Source organism: Hylobates moloch, unplaced genomic scaffold (assembly GCF_009828535.3).
Source record: "Hylobates moloch isolate HMO894 unplaced genomic scaffold, HMol_V3 SCAFFOLD_15, whole genome shotgun sequence".
In the NCBI taxonomy this organism is placed as follows: Eukaryota; Metazoa; Chordata; class Mammalia; order Primates; family Hylobatidae; genus Hylobates; species Hylobates moloch.
The window spans coordinates 83,127,925-83,152,391 of NW_026652290.1; positions in this window are offsets into that span (position 1 = coordinate 83,127,925).

Sequence of the window (24,467 nt, forward strand, 5' to 3'; positions counted from 1 at the left end):
TAAGTGGAAAGAAACTCAGTTACTGGGCACAAGACTTTGAGTCATAACATGGCTACAGGAAAGAAAAAGATGGAGCCAGGCTAGATATCAAGACTAATGATTTAAAAATGGGAAATAACATACATATGCAATAATAGCAAACAAGTTAAGATAGTTATATTACAAGTACGTTATAGGATAACTTTACCACTAACATTTCTACTCCTAGAACACTTAAAACTAGAAATCTATGAAACTTTCTGTATAGTGTTATAGCATGTTTAATTAAACATTTACATATGCTAGGCCAGGCGCAGTGGCTCATTCCTGTAATCCCAACAGTTTGGGAGGCCAAGGTGGGCAGATCACCTGAGGTCAGGGGTTCCAGACCAGCCTGGCCAACATGGTGAAACCTTGTCTCTACTAAAAATACAAAAAAATTAGCTGGGCGTGGTGGCGTGTGCCTGTAATCTCAGCTACTCAGGAAGCTGAGGCAGGAGAATCGCTTGAACCCTGGAGGCAGAGGTTGCAGTGAGCTGAGATTGCACCACTGCACTTCAGCCTGGGTGATAAGAGTGAGACTCCGTCTCAAAAAAATTATATATTCTATAAATGAATTTTTTGGATAAACACTCTCATATGGTCATATGGTAAGACAGTCTTCTCTTTCTATTCTAGATTTTCTGTTTTTATCATTGAGCAACTGAGCATGTGTTATTTTTCAATGAGAATTTTTTTTCCTAGAAAATAACATACATATAGAGTGTACACCAGAGGTTGTAAACTCAGATTCTTACAGAATTCAGAATGGCAACAAAAATGAGTAAAGTGGATTGAGTTTAAGAAAAATCAACAGCCAGAAATGTAATCAAACTTTCATTTTTACTTGACTAGGGCATAAGAACATAATATAATATAAACATGTATGATGTGGGAGATTATATATTAAGTTTGAAATTGAAAAATGTAACATTAAAAAAAGAAATATGTAATTATTAATTTTTTTCTTTCATACCTCATTACTTCTTTGCTTTAGAACCAGAAATGTGACACTTTTTCTTTTACCCCAACATGTCAATGTTGAGTCTTGCATTTCATGTTGTGATGTGCTGTATAGAATTCAACCTTGAATCTTTTAACTGAGAGCAATCGTTTTATTTAGTTTCATAATGGAAAACAGCTGTTCATGGCTGAGCATTGATAGAATATTTGTATGATGGTTTTTATATTTAGGGTAACCACTCCTGAGATATTTGTAGAATTCTGGCATTCTAATGTTGCAAAATTTAGTTTTAGGGAATGAATTGTGGTTCAAAAAATTCCATTTATATTACAATACTGAGAAAGGTGCATTCAAAAAATTGCATTTATGGCACAATATTGAGAAAGATTGTTTTCATAAAATTAGAAACTTTTTGGAATCTTATCCTGTCTTCAGCTCCACACTTTTTAGAGAGCAGTTGAAGAGACCTCTTTCATTTTTGAAAACTGATTTCAGCATAGGAAAATAAGCCAGATGATTCTTTGCCAAATGAGTTTCCCTAAGATATAATTTCACTAAGAATGAGAAAACTGAATAGTTCATTTGCATATTTATGATGATTCTTAAAGAGATACCCAAAAGGGTTAGATGGCTTGCAATATTTACTGAAAAGGCATATACTTTGATCCAATCTTTGCTGGTGAGCTGGGATATTTTTGTTGGATGATATGAACAAGTTAATAACTTTTCAGCTGTTCCTCCCCTCCCACCCATGAAAGACTCCGACATTACACACTAACTACCCTTTATTTATTAGAACAGACGAATGTTATGACTAGTGCATAGCCACTTTATCGGGCAAAGCACTGAACTCTTTATGCTTTTAGTCATGGGAGTAAGTCCCATTCACTAGGCCCATGATATGGGTTCTATTTTAACTTTTTAGCACAAGGTAATTCCTGGTGAATTATTAAGTTTCCATAATTGTGCAAAATTGGCCACCTTAGATTTAAGATTCATAACAAGGTCAGTGTTAATGCTGATCATCTCAGGAGCTCTGTTTTGTAGCCAGGCTTACTAATTTTGACCTGTCTGCTTTAAATTTTTCAAGGCTTCTCAACACACAAAGCTAAGTAATTTCCTGAAATTGTGCCTGTGATGGACACCATGCCCAAAAGTTCTCCAATCACATTGAAATCTCTTTGGAACCATAAATAAATATAGCTGACTGGGTGGTATTATTTTAACTGGGCTCTCATAAGCTTCACTAGGAAATGCCACAAATGATTTAACTTTTTCACACAACCTGTCCTGTAAGTTCTCAGCCATGTCGTCATCTTGTTGAGCAACCAGCGTTTCTGTTTAGTCTTCCATTTGCAAATACTTGTTTTTGTTCAAGGTATGAATTTCTCTATCCTCAGTAGATTCTCTTTTGTAAACTCACCATTCATAAAAGGTTTCAATGCATGAGCAATATTTTCTCCTCCATAACTTCATTTCACAGTTGTGTCATTTGTTTTATTTGCTTTGAAAAATAAAACATGTTAAAATGTCAGTCCTTTATTTTAGATCGTTAAGTTTCCCTACCAGCCTCACAGCTTTTTTGTTTGAATTCTTTTGATACTGACACATTTCATTTGCATGTCAAACTTGGAAGAATGTTTTTAACTTCTCCAAAAATAAAAAGCTATTTTTTTTTGCAAACATGCAAACACATATCTCTCTTTGATGCTCTTTTGTGTCTGTCCTTTTGCTTGAGTTATGGATATATATATGAATGTCCATATAAAAGTTACTTTCTTCCCAACTCTGTTATAAGAAAATCATAGTCTAGGACGATGATGAGTGACTACTGACCCTCGGCCTCAGTAATAGCAAGAGAATGGGGAGTAGTGAGGGGTATGGTGGTATGCAAAACTACTCCGCTCCAGAGGACTTATTCCTTGCTGGAATGTGATATCATTATAGACCTTCTAAATTCTTAAAACTTAAATAAGGTGTAATGTACAAATAGAAAAGTGGATCTATTTTAAGTATATGGCTTGATAAATTTTTCATGAATAGATCATAGATCGGGGAACAGAACAGCATCAGGACCCATAAGGCCCCTCACACTCCTTTCCAATTGAGACCTTTCAGTTGTTTTTTTTTTAAGAAAGTATTTGGATTCATATGTGAACTCTCAATTTCTAACTTTTGTCAAGTAATTCAAAACATTAAAAAAATCCCTTGGGCCAAACAAAACACATCTCTGGCCAGAGTCAGCTCAGAAGACTACAGCCTGAAACCTCTGGTTTCCATGCTTTTCTTACCGTCTGGCAGCTCACACTTCTCTTCTCCTCCATCTAGAGGGGTGGGCAACCATGTTTCTTTGTCATGATACCAGCCATGGTTGACTGGGGTCTTTCTCTGGGACTCTGGAAATGGGACACTGGAATTCTCTTTATCCTGGTGATGGTGCCAAAAGTGGCTCCAGGCCTAGAGCAGGCCCTATTCCACTATCCATTGAGGAGCAGAGAAAGCTGATGCCCACAGCGAGAAGGAAGCAGAAGTGCAGAGTGAGAGAGTGGGAGAAACTGCTTGGTTCCCCAGTGGTTTTCCAGTTTTTGAGTTCTTGGTTCTAGCCCCTCCTGAGGCCAGTATAGATAAGGGCTGAGGAGCTAATTAGGCTGGTAGGCTTCTTCAAGAATTCCAGAGGAACAGTCAGGTAGGTGGATCAAAGTAAATGATGCCGGTGACAGCCAAGGACTGGCAGCCAAGTGGGTGGGGTCTCCATGTGAGAGGCCTCTTCACTCAGAGTCACATCCTAGGCCAGTGGGCTGGGATCAGGGGCAGAAGGCCCAGCAGGCAAGTAAAAGATGTATATTCCCTCAGGTGAGCTTGTAACTGAGTTCTAGGTTAAGAAATGTTGGAGACTGAATGATTATTTCCAATTCTCCACTCCCTCCCTGCAATAGAATTATATACCCATGCCCTTTGCCATATGGCTTTGCATACACCCTACTAGAGGAGGTAGAGCCTATATTCCCATGCCGTCAACTGTGGTCTTGGCCAGTTACCTTGCTTTGGCTAATGGAAATATGGATGGATGTGACAACGAGACAGTTCTGAATTGAGGCCTTAAGAGTCATGGAAAGCTTCCACTAGCTCCTTTGTGTGCTGCTTCCATATGTAATGAGAAGAGCCTATCCCAGGTAGCTGCTGTTTCCAGGAGAGAGATATGGAACTGATCTGTACCCAACTCACCACCTGAATCACAGCCCTTCTATCCAACCCACAGATTGTGAGTGAGGAAAATAAATGTTTGTTTTTATAAGCCACTAAGATTACGGGATTGTTTATTACATAGTATTATCACAGCAATGCCTGACTTATACAGCGGAGAACTGGGTCCTAGGCAAAATTAGGGACAGAAGAGCCTGATTGTATCACAATGGGCCCAGGAGAGGGGAGAGGAGAGCTCAGGCTCAGAGGCAACGTGGTGCAGGAATGTGGGTTCTTAGAGGTCATTCCTGAGGGCACCAGATCCATGTATGATTGGAAAAGGGAAATGAGAGTGGTCTGGGGGAAATACCTGTCACCTCATTGATCATCTGGCTTGAAGGAAAATCAGGAGGAACACAGGAGCCAAGTAGTTGTAACTGAGCTGGTGACATTATTCCAAGCCGTTGTATCTGCTCTAACTTTACATACCCTCCAGCTCAGTTAGCATTGACTCAGGAGCTGTGAGCATTGGTGGATCTAGTTGTGAGGATCCTGGGAAGGTAGCAGCAGGAAAAATAAGATGAAAGAGGGCAACAGCACTGCAGCTCTCAAATGCTCACAAGTGTGAGTGTGTGTGTGTGGTTATCTGATGGCTCTTTTATAAATCTGATGGTTGCTTTCTATCCACCTGCTTGCTGTTTTTGTTGACATCTCAACCTGGAGTGGGTTTGAGGCTGGGAGGCTGAAACATATTCTGACCACATTCACCCACTTTCTGAGAACTTGCAGGCTCAGATGAAGCCTGTGAAACCACAGACCTATAGGACAACTAGATGAACACGGCACAATGGGGTGGCCAGTGATATATGTTGCCACAGCAGAGGATCCTGGGCAGTTGTAGCACAGACAGGGTGTTTCTGATTTTCCTTCTTGAAATTCCTCTTCCCAAGGGCTTCCAAGCTCAGGAAGCTCTTGTCATCTCCTAATCGAGGCAGACGAAGATGGGAGTTCTGTAGGGAGGCGTTTCCACTTAATCAAGGCCAGTCATACCCAAGCTCTAGGATTAGACAGATCTGCAGATCTGCGCAGTTACTTGGGCAGCCTGTTTTCTGTCTCTGCTACCTTGTTATCTGGCCCTTGTCTGAATTCCTGTAGCTTTTCCAGGACTTAAACAATGAGATTAACAGCTATCATTTTTTGAATGCCTACCATATGCTAGGCTCTCTAGCGGATCTTTTACAAGCATTATTGATAATAACAGCAAAGATAACTAATATTTACTAAGCATTTGCTAGGTGCCAGGCACTATGCCAAGCCCTATACTTGTATTAACTCACTGAGAATCCTCACAACGAGGCAACATGGGTGTCATTATTTTTATACACAAATAATAAACGGTGGAGCTCACTCCACCATTTGGATCTAGATTGGTCTGACTCCAGAGCTTTTGTTTTTCACTGGTGATGCTCTCTTGCTTGATCTTGCTCTCTAGCCATGCCGGGACACTGTGCAGTTGGGCACCATAGGCTGGGGCAGATGCAGAGGGCGGGGATATGGAGTTAGATCAGGAGGATGAACGCAGGATGGTAGAAGTCCAGTGAGTCGTTCATGAAGGGGACAGGGATAAGGTTCAACAAGAAGTATGGTGAGGCCCTAAAAGGCAAGAGCAGCAGAGGTACAGACAACCCAGAAGCCATCAGATATCCTGGCAGGCAGTCCAGGGGCAGGACAGCAGATCCTGGAGGAGACAGAGCTGGCCACAGCACAACTCATAGTTCTGGCTCTGCCCTTTACTAACTTTTGGGCAAATAACTTACCTGTCCTGAACTTCAGTTTCTTCATTTGTCAAATGGGCATAAAGAAACCTCCTTCATAGGGTTGAGATAGCAAACATAAAGCACCAGTGACAGTGCCTAGTCCTGAGGATGTGCTCCACACATAGACTGCTGCATTTCTAAGACAGGGGCTCAGGCACAGAGACAGGGAGAACCCAGGCTATCATAACTGAGAGTCAAATAAAGTGCCCCAGGAGCAGCATTCTAACTAACCTTCTGACTGGGATTAGTATTTGTTTTAGAGACTGGAATGGGGTTAAGTGACCTCATTTCCACACAGAGGAGGGTGACTGAACGGAGTGAACAAGCAGGTACTGCTTTTTTCATAGATGGGTGTTGAAATCCCAGCCCCACACAGCTGATAGGCTCTTGTTCAGGACTTTGGACTTCCAGTCTGATGTCCTTTCAATGATACTGTGCTGCTGGTAGATAAACACTTGACATAAAATATGTTCAAGCATGTCAATGGCACATGCATTGTAATGGTTTTGAAACATGTCTGCAAATTCCTTGATGTTCCTCCCACTAAGAGGTAGCATTGAATTCCTCTCCCCTTGAACATGGACCAGCCTCAGTGACTTGCTTCTAAGGAAGAGAATGTGGTGAAAGTGATGCTGTGTGTCTGCTAAGGCTGTTTAGAGAAGCTTCTGCCTGGCTGTGTCTCCTGGGATGCTTGCCTTTGAAACCAGTTGCTAGGTTAGGAGGAAGCTCAGGCTACGTAGAGAGTCCACATGAAATTTTGGACCAGCAGCCCCACCTAAGGTCCCAGCTAACAGCCAGCATCAATTGTCAGATCATCCTTGAAGTTGTCCCAGCTGATACCAAGTGGAGCAGGGACGAGCTGTTCTCAACAAGCCCTGCCTAAATTGCTGATTCATGAGCAAAATAAGTGTTGTTGTTTTCAGCCAGTAAGTTGTGGATGGTTTGTTTTGTAGCAATAAGTAAATGGATCACCCACATGCATAGTAGAACACAGAGGAGAAGCAGCAGGATCCAGTTCTAAGAGCTTGTGTTCCAGAGTCACGCAGTTGATTATGCATTTTCAGCCCTGCTATGTGCTTGCTAGGAAAGTTATATACCCTCTCGAGACTGTTTTGTCCTCTGTAAAATGGTAAGATTGATTGTATGGGTGTTGTATTAGTTTGCTAAGGCTGCCATAACAAAATACTGTGGACCGGATGGCTTAAACAACAGAAATTAATTTTCTCATCGTTCTGGAGGCAGGAAGTCCAGTATCAAGGTACTGGCAGGTTTGGTTTCTTCCGAGGCCCCTCTCCTTGGCTTGCGGATGGCTGCCTTCTCGCTATGTCCTTGCCTCCCAGCATGTGCCTAACGATGTTCACATTTCCTCTTCTATAAGGACACCAATCCTATTGGATTAGGGCCCACCCTAATTAGGATTCACTTTAACTTAATTACCTGTTTTAAGGATGTATCTCCAAACACAGTCATTCAGAGGTACTGGGGGTTAGGACTTCAACATATGAGTCTTGTTGAGTGGTGGGGAGTGGGTAGATACAATTCAGCCCATGACAATTGTTACGAGGATTAAATGAGGTAAAACAAACATAAAGAATAGGTTACTGGTGGACACATTGGGAATGTTTAATAAATAATGGCCATTATTATTACATATGTGATGTCAACCTGATTAATTATACCTGATATATGCAAAAAAGGGGAACACCACTATGTATGCCCCAGGGGAAGCTGTGTATTCCTCTCACTTGGATGATAAGAGGAGACAAGCTCTCCACTAAGCACACTACGTACCTCTAGCTCCTAACCTGGGCCCCCCGCTTAGTGATGGTGGCAAGAGAGGGGCTGAGGAGTCCCCTCTGGAGGAAGGAAGCAGCATTATTTCTTGACCCTCAGAGACAGCTGCTTCCTTTGGGGACCCTTGGAAGGGGCTCCTTGTTTAAGCCTGGAAGATCCCAGGGTGTTATCAGGTAAGGAAAGACCTGGGACAGTGTACAAACCAGAAGTCACTCTGTCTGCAATTGCCTGGGTGCTCCAGAACTGACCCTTGGAGTCATCCCCACTGGAGGCAATTTGGAAAAGGTATTTTCAAGAGAAAGTCTCCATGCAGAAAACTTTCTGCCAAGTCCTTTATTTTCCTAATGTTGCCACAGTGTCTGGAGCTGAATTTTAAAAATGGCATTTTCCTGGAAAGGATTTTTTGGTCTTTTCTGGAAATGTCTCATGTAAAACAAGATCACCAGTGGGTCGTTGAGTCTGGTCTCCCCGGGGTGAGCTTGGGAAATGGCAAGTCGGGGAGGGGGAGTCTGGGTGGGAAAAAGAACAAAAAACAGAGTTGGAGGGAAAGCGGGATGTGACAAAGGGGTCAGCATTCCTGTGTTAGGAATAGGCTCAGAGCTCAGGATTCATTCCAGTGGGTAAGGCATCGTGGCGGGGAGGGAGGAAGGGTAAGGGGCCCTTGACAGCAGGGCTGTGGGAATGTTCCCTGAAAGCCTCCATTCACCACAGAAATGGACCTATCCCTGGGCCTGCCACCTCCTTCACTTTGTTGTGTGACATAGGTGAGAAGGCAAAAATGATACAACAGGGGCCAGGTCTCTTCCATCAGACTGCATTTCCTTCCTGAAGGGAGGAGCTGTAGGTGGCATTCATTCTACGGCTCTAAGAGGGTTGACTTGTATCTTCCCATCAGACTGGAGGGTCCCCAAGTACAGCGACCCTGTCCCTCCTTGACCTAAGGAATCAGTAGAGCTGAGAACCTCCTTCCCTTCTTTCTCTCTGTCTCCGTGAACTCACTGTGTAGGTGGAGCTTGGTTTGTGACCTGCCTGACCCAGTGACCTACCCACAGTCGCATCTCCACCCTTGGAAGCATAGGCAAGACATGTTGACTGAAAGTCATTGCCACGAGCAGCTCGTCGCCACCTCTCTCCAGGCCCAGGGCCAGGGCCATTTCTGTGGCCAAGTGGAATTTCTGTGGCAGGAAGACTCCTGGAAGCTCTTTGCAGAGTTGGCTTTCATCCTCTAGGCTTCTCTGTTGCTCTTCTGTCCATTCCTCAGCCTGCCTGTGCCTCTCAGGCCTGGCCTTAGGTCTCCTGGGTTTGTGGTGACCCTGGGCCTCAGACTGGAATGAGGACAAACAGCAGAGGAACGGGTAGATAAGAATCACTGAATCTCTGAATTAGAAGCCACTCTCTAGAGGTGGTTTTCTCCATTTTCTTGTCTGGATAGTAAATTCGTACAGTGGACACTTAAGAACACCTGTTCTGTGCCAGGCTCTGCTTCAGACAACAGGTACACAGTGGTGGACAAAGCGTCATGGTTCCTGCCCTCATGGGGCTAAGTGTCTGATATTTGAATATTTGGATAATAGTCTCATTGAGTAGCCATACAGATTGTACTTAGAAAACCATGTTTTTGGAATTCTCCCTCCCTCCCAAGGCAGCCAATTTCAGTTTTGGACAGCTCTGAAAGTTATAGAAGTCCCTCCACAGATTGAGTCAAAGTCCTTTCCCTTCATAACTTCCACTCACTTGTCTCAGCCTACTTTCACATCTACCCAGGACAATAAGCCTGTTCCCATCCCCCTGGAAATCCCTCACCGTGGTGGTAAATCTGTTAGTTTTTCTTTTATTTTTGGCTATGTTATTAGGTATATTCATGTTTAGGGTTGTTTTATTTTTCTGGATAAATTCTGGATAATTCTTCTTTTTATCATTTTGTAATTGTTTTCTTTATTTTTTCTGACTTTAATGTTGTTTCACCGCTTGGCTTCAAAGTTGTGGGTTCCTACCACCCTCCCATTTCAGGTTCAATAATTGGCTAGAAAGGCTCACAGAACTTTGGAAGATACTTTACTTACTATCACTTTTTTTGGATAATGATCACTTGGTATATTTTTTCTGATCTCATTTCAATAATTCTTTGTTATTATGTTTTAAGTGAGTTTACTAGAGAAAACAAAAGGCCGAATTTCTTATTTGACCTTGGTGTTTCCTTTAACAAGTAATTTTAATTCTTTACATTTACTACATTTATTATTAGAACACAATTATGACTGGTATATATTGATATCTTAATGTTTTTGTTTTAATCTCTTAGCTTCTTTTGTTTCTTTTTTCTTTCTGTTAGTATATTGACAATTTTCTATTTTTTTCTCTTACTGTTTTAACAGTTACATACATTTGAATTCTCTCCTTTGAGTGGTTATCCTTAAATTTTTTAACATTCTGTGAATGCTACCAATTTTAAACTGTTTTTACTTAGAACACTTCTGACACCAAATGGGTGGTTTTTTCTCCCCATGCTCACAACTGTTTCCAACTCTCTGGGCACCAGCTGGGTGTCCTACAATTCAGTTCAATTCTGACACTTACTGACTGAAGTTAATGTCAGATTCCACAGGTTTACAGGCACAGTCTCACAAGCCTCCCTTCACTTCAGATGCCCATTACAAATTGGGTGCCCAAGATACTACCACTCCTGTCTGACTTGGCTACAAAGTTGTGGGTTCCCACCACCCTCCCATTTCAGGTTCAGTAATTGTCTGGAAGGGCTCACAGGACTCTGGAAGATACTTTGCTGACTGTTAGTTTTCTTTTGGGTAGAGGAGCAGATGAATGGCCAGATGAAGAGGCACAAAGGACAATGTCCAGCAGGGTCCCAAGCACAAGACTTCTGTCCATGTGAAGTCGGGGTCTGCCACCTTCCCAGCACATGGATGCGTTTGCCAACTCTGAAACTCGCTGAACCCCTTCGTGTAGGAGTTTTTAATGGGAGTTTCATGATGTAGGCAGGATTAATGAAATCATTGGCCATTGGTGGTTGAACTCAACCTTCGGCCCCCCTCTCCTCCCTGGAGGCTGTGGGTGGAGTGGGGCTGAAAGTTTCAAACCTCTAATCACGCCTTGGTCTTTAAGGTGACCAAGACTCCTGAATCTATCCACATGCTTTCAACTACCAGTCCTCTTCTTAACATACAAAAGATACTCACCACTCCATAGATGCTAAGGATTTTAGGAGATGTGTGTCAGGAGGGACAAAGATCAAATACTTATTTTTACTATATCACACTGTGCAATTTAGGTTTACACTTGGCTGCACATCATAGAAAACAGTGGATTAAACATCTGGGGGTTGATTTTGAAACGAGAAGACTGGAGTAAAAAGTTCAGAGCTAGTACACATCTTTAAGGATATCATCAAGCACCCAGGTTTTTTTTGAATTTAATTATCCTTTTCTTTTACTCTTAGTGTGTGACTTTGTCCTGTCTTCATGGTCGCAGGGTGTCTGTTGTTCCTCCAAGCATTTTGTCTTTATTTTAGGTAGAAAGAAGAGGAAAGGGTAATGGGTAAAGGGCAAAGCATTCTTTCTGGAAGTCAACCAGTAGGCTTCTGTTTTTATTTCATTGTCCAGAACTGCAATACATTGCTACCTCAGCCTCAAGGGAATCTGGGAAGGTGTGTATTTTTAGTTGGGCACTGTGCTGCCCGGTGAAAAATCAAGATTCTATTAAAGAGAGACTACATACTGTGTGAGCTGCTGTAAGTATATATAATTCATGCATATTACTATAACAGTTTTACAATTAATTAGACTCTGTATATCCTTAGGATGCTCTTATTCTAATTACTCCATCCTAAGTTTTATGTTATTAGTATTTAGCATTTTAGGTCCACTTTGTCTTGTTTGTTTGTTTTGATTTATGAGATAGGGTCTTGTTCTGTTGCCCAGGCTGGTTTGCAGTGGCACGATCATAGTTCATTGCAGCCTCGAATTCCTGGGCTCAAGTGATCCTCCTGCCTCAGCCTCCTGAGTAGCTGGGACTACAGGCACACACCACCACACCTGGCTAATTTTGTTATTTTTATTTTTTTATTTTTGTAGTGACAGGGTCTTGTTATGTTGCCAGGGCTGTTCTCCAACTTTTGGCCTCAAGCGATCCTCCTCCTTTGGCCTCCCAAAGTGTTGGGATTACAGGCATCAGCCACTGTGCTCAGCCCCACTTTGTCTTTAAATGCCACAAAAATCAGAAAATAGTATTTTATTGCTATTTTGCAGTCAATTCTTGTTTAGATTTACCCACATGTTCATCCATTTCTTCACTTACCACTGATTCTTCCACCCTACTCCTTCCTCTCAGCTCAATTTTCTTCTAGAAGTGATAAATTCTCTTGTCTTTCTTTGAAGATGTGATTTTTAAAAAATCCCCACTCTTGAATGATAGTTGACCTTGGCTAGGCATTCTACAATGATAGTTGTTTTTTTTTTTCAGCACAGAAAAATTATTCTATTGGTCTCTGTTTGCTGATGCTCAGTCTATTTTTTTTTTTATTAAAGTTTTTTTTTTTTTTTTTTTTTTTTTTTTTTTTTTTTTTTTTTTGAGACGGAGTCTCACTCTGTCGCCCAGGCTGGAGTGGAGTGCAGTGGCATGGTCTCGGCTCATTGCAAGCTTTGCCTCCCGGGTTCACACCATTCTCTTGCCTCAGCCTCTTGAGTAGCTAGGACTATAGGCACCCGCCACCATGCCTGGCTAATTTTTTGTATTTTTAGTAGAGACAGGGTTTCACCGTGTTAGCCAGGATGGTCTTAATCTCCTGACCTCATGATCCACCTGCTTCAGCCTCCCAAAGTGCTGAGATTACAGGTGTGAGCCACCACACCCGGCCTCCTGATGCTTTTATAATTTTTCTGTCAGTCATATTCTGAAGTTTCACTATAATGAGCCTCGGTGTAATTTTCTACTTATTTATCTTGCTCAGAATTCCAAGAGCTTCTTCAGTTGAAGCTCTACACTTTTCATTAATGTAAGGATTCTCAGCCATTACCTCTGAATATTTCTTCCCCTTCCTTCTGTCCAATTTATCCCTCTAGCATTCATATTAGATGTAGGTTGGACCTTCACATTCTATCCTTTATGTCCTGTATTTTCTTCTTTTTTAATTGTTTAATGTTACATTCTGGAAAATTTTCCAAGATCTATTTTTGGTTTACTAAGCCTCTCCTTCAGTTTTGTCTAATCTGCTATTTAATCGATCCTTTGACTGTATCTTTTATTTACAGAAGATCTAGAAGTTACTTTTTCCAGTTTATCTTTTTTTAGAAACAATATTCTATTTGTACTTTATGGTTTCTATTCTTTATTTCAGATTATTTTATTTTAAATTCTTGAGGTGATAATCCTCTTATTCATCTTCTAATCTTTTTTATGGTTCTTTTCCTCAGGTGGGTTGTAATTTTTGGTTGTGAATTCATCTTTAGCTGCTTTCCCCCTTGGGATAGAGAGGATCTTCTGTAGAGAAGTTTTCTATTCTTCTAGAATTTCTCTATGTGCCCCCAGGGAGACTGTTATGGACAAATTCTTATATTAAGAATATAAGAAGAATTTTTTGATTTGGGATTCAAACACTAGGTTGTGAGGGCTAATTTTATGCATCAACTTGGCTAGGCCATGGTACCCAGTTTTTGGTCAAACACCTACCTAGGTGTTGCCGTGAAGACAATTTTTTAAAGGTGTGATTCACATTTAAATCCGTTGGCATTGAGTAGAGCAGATTACTAACTATAATGTGGATGAGCCTCATCCAGTCACTTGAAGGCCTGAAAAGGAAAAGAAGGAATTCTGTCTCTAGGCTGCCTTTGGACTTGAGCTATGATATTATCTCTTCCCTGGGTCTCTAATTTGATGGCTTGTCCTGAAGATTGTGGATTTGCCAGCCCCGACAATTGCATGAGCTAATTTCTTAAAATCAATCTCTCTCCCCATCCTTCTATCCCCACCCCTCCCTCCCCTCATCTCTTTGTCCTATTGGTTCTATTTCTCTGGAGAACCCTGACCAATGTAACAGGTAAGCAGTGTAAATTTGTAGAACACACTTGTGTTTGGTATGGATTTGAAGTTTCGTGGGCCATCAAAACTCTAGCCTCTAGACATTAGGACCTATATTCGGATAAATATAATCTTGGACCATCAAGACATCAGCTAAGGTTTTCCACTCTGACTAGGAGTTTTCTTTTTAATTTCTGGCACCTAGAGATTTTACTTTATTTATTTGTTTGGAGACAGAGTCTTGCTCCGTTGCTCAGGCTGGAGTGCAGTGGCATGATCTTGGTTCACTGCAACCTCCACCTCCTGGGTTCAAGCGATTCTTGTGCCTTAGCCTCCTGAGTAGCTGGGATTACAGGTACGCTCCACCACGTCTGGCTAATTTTTTTTGTATTTTTAGTAGAGATGAGGTTTCACCATGTTGGCCAGGCTGGTCTTGAACTCCCGGCCTCAAGTGATCTACCTGCCTTGGCCTCCCAGAGTGCTGGGATTACAGGTGTGAACCATCACACCCGGCCAATTTTACTTGATTTTTATGAGCTTAGCTATATTTACAATTTTTTTTTCTTTTTTTTTTTTTTGCTACGTATGTTAGCTCAGTGTGTAATGTTTCTGGAACCTGAAAATCTTACTGGGCTTTCAGATTGTTGAAAACAGCTTTCATATTCCTCCCTAAGACTTCTCTAACCAGTTGCCCTTTACATGATGAGGTGTGTTATCTCCACTGGACTTATCTTCTGCTGTCCAGTTCGTTCATGTGCTTCCTGAAGAGTGGGACCCCAGCCAAAGCTGTGTTCCTCAGCTATGGTCAGACTAAGAGGTCAGAAGCCACTGTCACTCTACATTCTGAATTCCACACTCTTCCCCATGAGGTCTTAGGTTCCAAGAAGTCTTTGGGCTAAAACGTCACAGTGCTGGCAAAGAGTCAGCTTCCAAAACCTGCAGTGGGTGGAAAAAAGAGTAAGAACTGTCATAAGAAGCTGAGAGGTTTTAAAGGGTAACTAGGATTTGGAGGAGTTAAGGTAAATGAGATGTGGCCCAGCCTGTGGAGCCCTGCAGGGACATTCCTAGCCCTTCCTCAGGATGAATCCTTTCATGGCAGAAAGCTGCAGGAGACAGCCTCAGTGTTTTATTATTTAGGTTATTATTTGCATTTGGTCTACTTTTTTCAGGCTTAGATTTTTTTTTTTTTTCAGGATATTGTTCAAGCACCTTAAATCTCTGTTTAGAAACCTTGCTGTGTTCTGTTTGGTGTGTTTTGTTCTGATAAGCCTGGATTTTATAACTGCCAGGTCTTTTGTAGAATGGCTGGAAGCAGGGACCTATAGTCTGATGAAGATAGTTGCTAAGGAATAATTCATTTAGTGTAGATTAGGAATCACACCAGTTATCGTCTCAAAAGGGATGTCAGAGGGAGATGGAGAGAGGGGGAAGGAGAGAGAGAAAGAGTTATCAGGTAGAGAAAACCTGCCATGTGACCTTTCCAAATCCCTTAACCTCTCTGAGTCTCAATTTCTCTGTCTGTAAATAGAAAGCATTTGACATTGACTCCCCTGCCTCAAATGATCTGAGCTCTGATTTCTCTGGTAGAAAAAAAAAAAAAAAAAGACAGTGATGTAGGTTTGTGCTGCTGGGAAGAAAATACGCTGCATATCTTTCCTTCTTGCTCTTTCTCTCTTTCTTTCCTCCTTTTCTTTTGATGGACTCTTGCTCTGTCACCCAGGCTGGAGTGCAGTGGCGTGATCTTGGCTCACTGTAACCTCCGCCTCCCGGGTTCAAGCAATTCTCCTGCCTCAGCCTCCTGAGTAGCTGGGATTATAGGCACCTGCTACCACGCCTGGCTAATTTTTGTATTTTTAGTAGAGACAGAGTTTTACCATGTTAACCAGTCTGGTCTCAAACACCTGACCTCAGATGATCTACCTGCCTCGGCCTCCCAAAGTGCTGGGATTACACGTATGAGCCACCGCCCCCAGCCGCATATCTTGCTTATCTTGTAGCTACATGTCTCAGAATGGCAGTTTTAAATTCTCGAAGTAATAATAGTAGCAGAATTTTCTATAGTGCTCACAGTGGGCCTGACACTGTCCTAAGCACTTTATTAGCCTGTCTCATTTAATCCTCACAATATCCGCATGAGCTAGATACTGTTATTATCTTCATGCTGGAGGTAAGAAAACAAAGACACAGAAAAGTTAAGTAACTCATCCAAGGTCACACAACTAGAATATGCCAGAACTGGGATTGAAACACAAGTCATAGGACTCTAGATTTAGTGCTGTTAGCCCATAGATGTAAGAGCTGAGAGGTAGGGAGCTTGGGGAAATTCAGAAAAGCCATGAAGATACTTTATTCCTTGTTTGTTTTTGAGATGGAGTCTCACTCTGTCACACGCCACCACAACTGGCTAATTTTTTGTGTTTTAGCAGAGACGGGACTTCACCATGTTGCCCACGCTGGTCTCAAACTCCTGACTCAGGCAATCTGCTCGTGTGGGCCTCCCAAAGTGCTAGGATTACAGGTGTGAGCCACCACACCCGGCCTCATGAAGATACTTTAAAAGCCCTGGAAAAAAAGAATAAAGGGGAGACAGCATAGAATGGGGGATTTGACTTAGTCTTAATGGGAAGGCATCTCAAGAAAGTACGTATTGAGGTGAGCTCTGGGGGATAAGAAGGTGTTAACTAGGCATGCCAAGGAAGAGCCTGGCAGGCAGGATATGCTGAGGGAACACAGTGAAGTCAGGAACTGGAAGGTGTATATGCACTTGGGGTTCAGAGAATAGGGGGAGTGGGGCAAAATAAGGCTGGGCAGGTGGGCAGGGGCCTGCCCATGCAGGGCTTTCTGTGCCTCTGTGTTTCTCAGGGTTTCTCAACCTTACCACAATTGGCATTTGGGGCTGAGTTAGTCTTCGTTGTGGGGACCACCCTGTGCAGTGTAGGATGTTTAGCAACATCCCTGGCCTCTACCCAGTAGGCACAATAGTATCCTTGCTCTGAGTTGTGACAACCAAAAATGTCTCCAGGTATTGTCCAGTGTCCCCCAAGGTGAAAAATTGTCCCTGGTAGTACATCACTGAGCAAGATATTTCACTCTCTTGGTATCTTTTCTCACAAGATGTCTACACAATGGACCCTGAGTCACAGGGTGACTTTCTAGACATGGGTATTTACTTGGGTCTCCTTTGGCCATGTTGTACCCCAGCCTGTCCAGGTAGGTACAACCTCTTGGATTCTCTCTTGGAACCTGCCACGCTCAAGCAGAGGTATTATCATTGTCAGGGTGGCCAATGCTGAAATTAGTACACTGAACTAGGAAATGAAGACCAGAGAAATGCATCAGGTTCAGAGCAAAAACAAAGGGTTTCTTTACAACCAGGCCATCTAATGTTTCGGCACAATACGATACTTTCCCAACTTGCCCAGTCCTCTTTCTCCTGAAACCAACGTCAATGTGTAGTGCTCAACAAAGCAGGCCTTTTACAGAGAAAATGATCTTAAATCAAAAAGAATAGAAACAAGATACTTGGCATAAATGGTAATAATAACCAGATTCCTGCGAAGGGCTAAAATATTGCTACTTTAGTCAGTGATTGTTGTGGGAATTTGTACTTTTCAAACTCAATATCAAGCCCTTCTGGAACTTTTTGTCAAGTGTTTTCTGCTGCTGCCAAGTAACCCAGGGAAAAGTAGAAAGTTGTTTTGTCTAGTGTGTTTCTTCTATCCACGACAAAATCAAGTTCTAGGTGGGCTGCTTTTTTTGGCTTTTTTTTTTTTTTTTAATGGCATGAGTTGATGTAAATGCTGGTAGTTTGCCCTACCAGGACGCCCTTGAAGGATGACGTTTATCTAGGAGCTATCTTGGGCCCTTTGTCTTTTGTTGCAGAAATTCTGACTTCCCTTGCCTTCAACCTGTAGGACTTCCAAGCAGGGCACAATTTGACTAAAACATTGTAATGCCAAAAAGATTGTCACAAAGAAAACTGTGCACTAGCCTTTTTCACATTTCCTGGTCTGTTCCCCTGATTCCTTGCACCTCTGACCTGAGATCATGACCTCTTCCAGACAGCCTGTGTCCTGCCTGGAGGCCACCCCCACAGAGGAAACCCTGCTCAGAAAAGCCACTTTGTCTCTTAGCCTGGAGATCATTTGGGACAGACTGTGGCTCTGGGCAGGAAGACAGAGCACTCTGTCCAGGTCATAACTAACTTCTAGTTACCTGTCTCTCCTGTTAAATGATTATCCCTTTTTCACAGTTGAAAAAGGAGGCAACTCAAAAGTAGAGTTGAACTTAAGGCAAAAAGTCTGAGGTGTCAACAACAACCACCATGATAATAGTGAATATTAAGTAGTTATTGTCAGCCCTATGTTAGGTGGTCTGTATACATTATCTCATTTAATTATTACATTACCTCTATGAGGTAAGTACTATCATTATGCTTATTTTACAGATGAGAAAAGTGGGGCTTAGCGAATTAAATAATTTGCTCAAGGTCACACAACTTTAAAGTGGCAGAGTCAGGGCATTCAAAGCTGAAGTATGCCCTCTACTCTTTGTTGTTTCTCTTGATCTTTTTAGAGGCTTTACAGAAATATTTGGAGGAGGCTCTTGGTGTTTCTGTAGAATTCCACCTTTGGACACATGGAAGTCTTGATAACAAATCTTAACTATTTCTGAAAAAGTTGATCTCATGTATGGCTTTTGGGCTGTGCTGGGATGGACATATCCTCTGCCCCTTATTTAAGTTATGTTGATATTCATCCGGGTGCCGTGGCTCATGCCTATAATCCCAGCACTTTGGGAGGCTGAGGTGGGTGGATCACCTGAGGTCAGGAGTTTGAGACCAGCCTGGCCAACATAGTGAGACCCTGTCTGTACTAAAAAAAAAAATTAAAAAAACCAGCTGGGCATGGTGGCGTGTGCCTGTAATCCCAGATACTTGGGAGGCGGAGGCATGAGAATCACAGGCTGAGGCATGAGAATCACTTGAACCCGGAAGGTGGAGGTTGCAGTGAGCCAAGATCACACCACTGTACTCCATCATGGGCGACAGAGCAAGACTCCTCAAAAAACAAAACAAAACAAAAAAATCCAAAGAAAGCTTTATAGTTATAAATATCTGTTTCATTGATCAAGTTTATCATCACCTTTATGGATACTATTTATAAAGATAATATGGATTTTTACCTCTTGGCATCATGGTAAACCAAGGTGATATCATGGGGCTTTGGTTTCTTTATTTGTAAATGAAGGATTTGGGCAGCTTGATCTCTGCAGTCTCTTGCCTTTACACCTGGTGTGCACACGGACATACGCACCTGTGAAGCCCACTTAAAGACCTGGCATCCCCTTCGTGAAGCATCAATCATGGCCCACTGGCTCCCAAAATGTAGAATTCAGGTTCCAGGTGGCCAGTCAGCATGTCTGAGGATTTGTAAGTCCAGTCATCTAAGCAGCTGGCCTCTTCACCCAGGAGGCTGCTGTCCACATACAGCCTCCAGCCCTCATTATAGCTCAGGATCTATAAACAGTGACGGGTATAAACTAAACTAGTTTGCCTTCAAGGAGCTCCTGCCCTCCTTAGGGAGGGCCCTTGAGCCAGTCTTTTCACTCTGTAGGCTAAAGAAGAAACTGAATCCAGTCCCCTACTTCCGTGGGCCACAGGAAAAGGCCAGAGGAAGACCAGGTCATAGAGCTACCATTCCAGGCGTGAGTTTCCCTGGGACAAACTTGCCATGGAAAAGGCCCAAGAGAGGAAACATGTGAAGCCCAGAGTAAAGGAAAGAGAGAAAGATGATGGTTAATCCTGTTTAATGGTTAATTCTGGGTATGCTGGTTAATCCTGGGGGCCTCAGAAGATGACTCATCCCAGAAAGTTGCCTCCCCACAAGGTCTGTCGGTACTGATCTCATATGCGGGTAAACAAGGACCCAGGGGAGGAAGAATGGGCTTAGCTGAGCACATTCATACGTATGAGAGAAAACTTTGCCACAGTGTAGGAAGGACCAAGTGGGTGTGGGAAGCCAAGCTGGTCATTGTCCCAACAATCCTGATGCATAAGAGGTAAAGAGGAGAGAAAAAATTAGTCATCTAAAATTGATTGAGGTCAAAATTATGGCATCCCAATTGGAGGCAAACCATGATAGACTTAAAAAGATTGGAAAGTGTTTGTTGTGTGGTGTAAAGCAGGGGTTAGTTTGCAAAGTATAGCCTGTGGGCCAGATATGGCCCATTGGCCCATTTCTACAAATGCAGTTTATTGGAACATCCATCTACTCATTTATGTATTACCTATGGCTGGTTTTGTGTTGCAATGCCAGAGTTGAGGATTTGCAACAGAGACCATCTGGCATACAAAGCCTGAAATATTTACTATCTGGCCCTTTACAGAAAAGAGGCAAGGACACATTGTTCCAAGTCCTGGATCCACAACTTTGGACACATGCTAGCTTTTGTAACCCACCTTTCAATGTCTGAATTTCTCATCTGTAAAATGGGGGACTATGTTACCTGTGCCCACTAACCACTTAACTCACTGAGGAGTGAAAACACTGAATGAAATAAGTGTGAAAATGTACTTTAAGATCTAAAGAGTTATACAAATGCAAAGTGTTATTAGGGCTGTTTTGTAAGTATTTGGCAAAAGAGAGAAGATGGAGAAAGTTGATTTTTTTCTCCAATGGAGCTAAAGAGAAAATAAACAATAAAGGTTGCCAAAGGGCACGTGCACCCTTTTATTTGTGTCAGTTAATGTATAGTTTCCAGTCAATGGAAGCTCGGTTATTAAAATTAAAGAGGAAGAAATAAAATTCACAGCCACCTTGAAAGGACTGAAGAGATTCCTTAACAGTGAGGTACAGTCAGAGGGGGTACAGGTACAGGTCTGAGGGTGTGCTGACCCACCTGGGAGCAACAGAGTGGGACTGAGGGAAAGGAAGAATGAGAAGACAAATCAGGAAATATTGCCTGGGATATGTTTATATGGGCAATTATTCACTGTTTATCTGGAATTCAATTTAGCTGGGCATCCTGTATTTTTATTTGCTAAATGTTGCAACCTTCCCCCACCCTGAGTGGTTTTGGTAGGGCAGCCAGTCACAGGACTCTGCTCCCTAATCACGGAGCTTGTTGATGTTCAGTCCTGAAACTCTGAATCTTAAGCAGAGAGAAATAAGGACAGAAGGCAGTTGGAGCTGATCATCTGATGGCAATGTTCCAGAAAGATCTTCATAGCTGCCCAGTTCTGTCTTTTCCAGGACTGTAGTTCAGGCTTGCTTTTAATCTCCAAACTATGTCATTCGTTTCCAATCTATCCCTTCTGTTCCTTAAACTAGTCAGAGTTGGTTTCTGTTGCTTGCCGTCAAAGAACCCTAACCCAATATCTCAAGACACCAAAAACAGTATCCAATAAACTGTGGGGATGGCTAAAGGGGTGAACAGAGAGGGGAGGAGATTAACTAGGGAAGGCTTTTTTTGAGTGTAGATCTGGACGTAGGCAGAAGAGGGGTTGGGGGAGTGGTGAGAGTATTCTCAAAATCTGGTGAGTTATTTACGTCTGCTATAACAAGAAGAAATAGGGAGCTACTAAAGGCTCTTGGGTAGGGGAAGGACTTGATAAAAATGACATTGAATTTAAAAAAATATTTCCAAAGCTGGCCTTTAAGTGTCTTGGAGGGGAAGATGGTGGCAGGGAAGCTGGCTGGGGGGCTGGCTTCATGGTCCAAATGATAGTCCAGGGGTCTAGTGTGTAAGAGTGAGGCACTGAGAATGAAGAGGAAGAGAAAAATGGTGAGAATCAGCTCAGAGGAGACTGTGGGATTTTAATGACTTTCTGGTCACGGGGAATATCCAAGAGCAGGGAAGGAAGAGCTCCAATTGGGTCATGAGCCACAGTAACTCAGCTGTGGGGGCTCCATGACCATGGGCTTCCCAGGACCTGTGGCTGCAGGGTGGGCCCATGGTGGGGGTGGTCTGAAAGGAGCAGCTCTTGGAGGCCCTTGGGCCCATGATCCTCGTTGGCTGCATCTCCTCTCTGGGGGAGGGCTGTGGTGAGTACAGGCTGCAGCAGAAAGTGACAGGGATGATTAAAGGGATAGAAAATCAGGCCCATGAAGAGAGGTTAAAGGACTGCAGCTATTTAGCCTGGGGAAGAGAGGCAGTCATGTAACAGCTCCCCTTCAAGTCCATGCAGGGTGACTGGTAGATGCGTGCTAGGCAGCTGCCCGGTGCAGCTGCCCGGCACAGCTGCATATAGGGGGAGACAGCACCCCTGGAGCGAGCACCTCTGCAGCGAGGGAAAGGCACGCTCCCAAGGGAGGAGGGAGGCAGAGGCATAATTACAAAGGCTCTTTTGTGGTTTCTGAAGGCCCCTCTCCCCTCCCCTTTGTTTTTTGCATCTGTCATTATGCTGTGCAAACCACAGCCAGGCCTCTTGACAGCACCAATATCTGCTTTCCTGAACACTCAGAAGGTAATGTGGCTATAAAATTGACAAGTTAGATAAATACTAGTACAAAGGGTAGACTGTGTGTAGCTTTGTGCAGCCTTCTGACTGGTCTCCCACCCTGACCCGGATAAATCCTCTGTCTGTATCCCTCTGGTCACCCCCAGCCTCATCCATTCCATCTGGGCTCCTTCTGACGGACTCCCCAGGAGCTCACATTTGTGCGGCCTCTTTGTCTAATTTGTCACTTTGACAACGTGAAAGGTCTTTTATTTCTTCCCAGGTCAAATATGTTTCATTTCACTTAAAAAAATTTTTTTTAAAGCTTCCTTTTTTTTTTTTTTTTTTTTTTGGCCGGGCCACACTCTTGCTGTCTTGGCTGGGCTGCCGCAGTTTTCCCGGAGGAGGCCCCAAAGCCCCTGGCCCACACTCCTTAGATCGCTGCTAGGGTAACTGAGGGCCTACTCCTGTGGTGACTGCATTGCCCTGATCCTCAGCGGAGGCCATGTGGGCAACATGGTCATGGAAGGAAGGTAGCTTGTGAACTCTGCATTTAGACACTTCAGAATTGGAGCTGGGCGGGGTGGGTTAGGGGATGGGAGGAGGAGGGATGGAGAAGGAACATTAGTCAGGATTCACCACCAAAGTGTTGGAATCTAGCTGTCCAAAAGCCCAGAGCTAAAATTTATTTGGTTTTGGTCCTGTTGTTAATGATAGAGGGTGTCAGTGAACCTCACTCAGTGTTAGCCCAGTCTCCTGAGTAGGTGAGGAGAACCTGGAAGCCATATCCCCACCAAGAAGTTCTGTCAGGGAGCAGGGAATTTAGACCTCACCAGATGCCTGTGGAGTGATAGAGATCCAATTCACCACCGACAGCCTCCAGCTCATACCCTAGCAGCGATCGAAGAGGTGTGGGTAAGGGGTCTTTGGGGCCTCCTCCGGGAGATACTATGACTTGCTGGACCCATTATGTGCTGTGGCCAAAGCCCTTGACATGGATGGGGAAGGGGTACAGGAGAGGAGCAGGCACACAGCTGGCTCATCCAGGGATTCCCAGATGAGCTGAGCCTCTCCCTAAACAGGAATAAATGCTCTGTCCCCTTCTGCCAGGGACATGGGGATGCCCTAGGGGCAGGCCTGGCTCGTACTTCCCCCTGTGAGTCCACAACGTGCAGCACAGGGCTGAGCACCCAGCGAGCAGATGGCTCTGCGGCTGGCAGTTCAAGCAGTGGGGCCTCAGAAACAGGCAGAACTGCCCGCCATTCTCCAGCCGCGACTGCCCTCCTCTGCATCTGCTAAGTGGGCATGACTGGCACCTACCTCTAGAGCTGTTGTGAACATCGAGTAGCACCGTGCATGACCTGGGTTTGGCATGCTTGGCATAGGGTGAGACCCGATGATGTTAGCTACTGTTGTATTAATAATAATTTATTTTCAATATGACTTATTTAATGGAATGGATGAAGCAAAGGACGAGACTCAGCAGGAAGGGCTGGGTTTCTGAAACCTGATCATTTCTCATTTTAATGCTGCTCCCTCACTGTGGTCAGCCTGAGGGGGATCGGCTGGCCCAGCCTTCATTTTACCTTTGTTGCCGTCTCTCTTTGTGGTGGTTCTTTCTCTTCCTCCTCCTCCTCATAAGCAAAGGGTAAGGCACGATTCTGAATCTTTGGTTCTGTAAAGAGGCGTGCCCATCTCTGTGCTCGATTCCACTGGAAAAATAAGAACAATTCCTATTATTTTCGGCTCCCAGACCTTGAGTGTGTCAGGCTCCAGGTTCACTTCCTACATCTCTCCACGTCGCCCGGATCTGCAAGTAATTTAAACCTTGTTTTCATAGAGCGAAAAGACGTTCCGCTTGTTTACACTGGAGACAAATTTTCCTCAATTGACGCAATCCTATTGATTAAATAATGACCTTCTTCCTCATTTAGAGGTAATTTCGGTTGGTATCATGACGTGGAGGAAGAGAATGAATGCCTTTTCTGTCTTGCTGTCTGAAGGGCAGGCAGTGAGGGCCCACTCCCAGAGCTCTGGGCAGGGCCCTCTCATTTTTCTCACCTGTTCTGGAACTTCATCAGGCGTCGGAGTGGGGCTAGTGCTGGGACCCCTTGAGGAGGTGGGCTAAATAGGACCAGTCTTGATTAGGGAAATTAAAGAGCCAGCATTTGCTTTGTAATAGATGTAAAGGCTGGGGCAGAGTAGATGCTACTTTGTTTTA